A 3,882-nucleotide genomic window follows, 5' to 3' on the forward strand; every position below is an offset into this window, starting at 1 on the left:
CTTTGGTATTTTACAGAACAAATGCTTTTTGTTCTGTTCAATTTCGATGAGGTCCAATTTAATCAATTTTTCCGTTAATGGATCATGTTTTGGGTGTCAAATCTGAAAACTCTTCTCCTTATTCTGCATTCTGAATATTTTCTTGTAATACTTTTACAATATTATGTCTCACATGTGGTTCCATGATCCATTTAAAATTAATTTTTGTATAGAATGGAGGTTTGGGGCTTTTTTTTCTCCTTAGGAAAGTCTGATTGTTCCAACACTATTGAAAAGGTTACTTCAACTATTAAATTACATGTTAGTTAAAAAAAGGTTGGATGAATGCTTGTAGGACTCTTTCTTAATTTTCTATTTTGTTACATTGATCTACCCTTTGAAAAGATCACACAACTTCAATTACTGTAGCTATAAATAAGTCTTGGAATCAGATAGGGTGATTCTTCCACTTTATTCCTTATTTTCAATATCATGTTAGTTATTCTGGTTCCATTAACTTTCCATATAGTTGTAACTTTAAAAAGAGAATTACCATTACTTTGTTTTTTTAAATAGGAATTACATTAAGCCTGAATATATATTTGAAGACAATTGACATCATTACTATAATAAGTCTTCAAATTCATGAGTACTGCGTGTACTTCCATTTATTTACCTCTTCTTTGATTACTTTTATCAGAGTTTTCTTGCTTTAGCATCCAGATTGTATACATGTTTTGCTGAATTTACATCTAAGTACCTTGTGTTTTGAGTCACTCTAAATGGTTTTAAGTTTTGATATCAGTGTTCACATGTTCATTGTGAGTACATCAAAATAAAATTGTTCTTGAGCATTTATCTTGTTTCCTGGGACTTCCTGAGTTCACAACAAGGTGGTTTTTAATTTTTTTGTACATTTCCTGGTATTTTATATCTAGACAATCATGTCATCTGAAATCAGGGATAATTTAATCTCTTCTTTTCTGACCTGTATGCCAATAATGTTTTTTGTTTGTTTGTCTTTTCCTTCCCTTATTTCACTGCATATGACTTCCAATACTATGCTGAGAAGGAAACAATAAAAGCAGACCTAAACAAAGAAACAAAATATTCTCATTGAATCTATGCCACTCACTCATAGAAACCCTATAGGATAGAGTAGAACTGCCCCCATAAGGTATCCTGAGCTGTAAATCTTTAATGACGTAGCCTGAAACACCTTTATGGGGCCGGCTGGGAGGCACTTGGTGGATTAAAGATGCTAATCTTTCAGATAGCAGCCACTTAGCCACTTCAATTTTTCACCATTAAATATAAAATATTACCTGTAGATTTTTTTGTAGACACTTTTTATCAAATTGAAGTTTCCCTCCATGCCTATATTTTTGCCAGGTTTTTTTTTTATCATGAATGGGTATTGATTTTTGTCAAATGATTTTTCTGCATCAATGCTCATGTAATTTTTCTTTGCTAGTATAGTGAATCACATTGATTTATTTCAAATTTTAAATAAGCATTGTATCCCTGCAGTCTTGCTTTTATGGGAGCTCAATTGATTAGTATTGACCCACTTCAATTATCTGTGATAGTTGCCTTTACTGAAAGTCAATTAATTGGAAGTTTTAATGCTATCTCTAAAATACTGTCACAGCGACAACTACATTAGCACTTCATTGGCTATTTGGGTATTGTGGTATCTCCAAGCTACATTGCTATTTAACCATATTAGAAAACCTGGGAGTATAAATTAAAACAATCATACGACAATACTCACCTGCCAGGGGAGATACCATGATCACAAAGGTATTTTTCCCAGGGTGAAGCTCATCCATTGCACTACGGATGTGCTGACCCCTGCGATTTCCCCAAATGTGGGAAACTCATCTGCATAATTTATGGCAGCGGAGGAATGGATTTGCGCTCTTCCCTGAATTAAAAGTGTGACTAAAATAGTAAATACTGACAAAATAAAACAGCGATGAGAGTTTATGGTATTCACATACAATAATTTGTGAAAATACGAATTGGCATAGTAGTTTTGGAAAGCAATCTCTGTAATACAGTCATAGTCATCATTCAGTATGCAAAGTGGATTGGTTCCAGGATCCGCTCTCTCCCATGAATGCTCTTTCTGACACTTTGAGAAACTAAATTGCCATTTCTGCTAAAATATTCCCAAACTACAGTGGATTGAGTCAGAAAAATGTAGGACGCATAAATATAATGTGCCTGGTGTATTTATAAAAAGTTAAAACAATAACACCATTTTCCACTTTAACCTGATTCCTGTGCTGCCGTGTCTTTCCTATAAGGCAGTGATTCTCAACCTCCCTAATGCTGTGACCCTTTAATACAGTTCCTCATGTTGTGGTGGCCCCCAATCATAAAATTATTTTTGTTGCTACTTCATAACTCTAATTTTGTTACTGTTATGAATTGGGTGACTTCTGTGAAAGGGTCATTTGACCCCTAAAGGGGTTGCGACCCACAGGTGGAGAAACGCTACTTTATAAAGGGAATAGGTATATTTCCCCAAGAATGCAATTTCAAATAGGTTAACTTCATTTCTATTAATCATAATAAGCATTGGGTAACAACTCAGTCCATCAGCAGGAGAAAGAAGGTAATTATGGCATGTGCACATGGGAATTCTAAGTAATAGTTATAAAATTGAGTTACAGTTTTGGAAAAATTTTGCATTAATTTTGTGTGTTGTGGAAAGATTTTGCATTAATTTTGTTAATTGCAAAGGACAAGTGGGAGAACAAAATATGAGTACATTGCTCCACCAAAATGTTTTTAAAATTGCAGTATTTGTATTTTAAAACACACACACATATATATTAATCAACATTATTAGTTTTTTCAAAAATACTCTATTAAGTTTTTTGCAACCATTATAATTTAAATATTTACATAAGCCTACCAAATGAAATAATAACCGCGTATCAGACTAAACAGATAAAGTAACCAATAGCAAATGGTTCAAATAAATATGATTAGAAACGCTACATAAAGGTTCATAATTGTCTTTGATGAGTTCAGTTTCCTTAAAAGACCAGAAAGATGAAAGTACAGAGAAAATTCCTGTTTCGCAAATTAATGCCACCTGTATCTTTTAGCCAGTTTATTTAGAATTTTATTTTTTTCATAGCTTTCTGAAGACTTCTACTAACTTCAACTTGTTGATCTGAGAAATATCATCATAGAGGCTTACAGTGTGAAAATACTGAACAGCCTTATTTGGATTCATTATACAGAATGAAAAAATCAAGGAAATCTGAATGAATCCTTGGTAAGGTTCTTATAGAAAAAAGCTTTTGTAGATAGTTTTGATTATTTCAGTTTAGTGCATCGATCCCTTTCTAGTAAAATTAGAGCATCCAAGGAGACTTAATTATGTTATACTCACTAACAAAGGACAAATAAAATCATCCCATTGCCTACAATGTGGGCACATAATAATTAAATAATAAACTCCATGGATTCATAAGAGAAGTATTCATAAATTGAGGGGAGGCCCAAGAATTGAACAGAGCAGTGGCCAATAATGGGAGAGGGAAGCCTCACGGGAGAGACAAACATCAAAATCTTCGCATCAGACCTAGGTCTCTGGGAGCCAAGTTAGAGTCTAAAATGGCTCAGAGCTGCTGTTGGGGAAATATTTGCTTAGTTTTAGAGAACTCTTTGCTTCATCCAAAATGCCAGGCTCATACTAGGACAGACCAGTAATCTTGCCCCAAACAAACCTTTTCAATGGGGCTGTTCATCTGAGCCAAGTATGAAGGTTTTTCCTCTGCAAATATTAATTGTAGTGATCCTGGGAGTGAGGAGATGGATTTAGGGTAAACATCACCTGGATTGGCAGCTGAGAAAATGAGGCAGGAGAATTTGGCATCTGAA

At 34.0% G+C, this 3,882-nt stretch overlaps 1 non-coding gene across 1 annotated transcript; it reads left to right on the forward strand.

Annotated features, from left to right (window-relative positions):
- Positions 1–1,745: 1,745 nt before the first annotated feature.
- Positions 1,746–1,907, forward strand: LOC115869701. Its single transcript, XR_004046333.1, has one exon. It is a non-coding gene; the product is annotated as a U1 spliceosomal RNA (small nuclear RNA).
- The last annotated feature ends 1,975 nt before the right edge of the window (positions 1,908–3,882 follow it).

Source organism: Echinops telfairi, unplaced genomic scaffold, assembly GCF_000313985.2.
Source record: "Echinops telfairi isolate 266 unplaced genomic scaffold, ASM31398v2 ScPeMD7_38;HRSCAF=143, whole genome shotgun sequence".
NCBI lineage: Eukaryota > Metazoa > Chordata > Mammalia > Afrosoricida > Tenrecidae > Echinops > Echinops telfairi.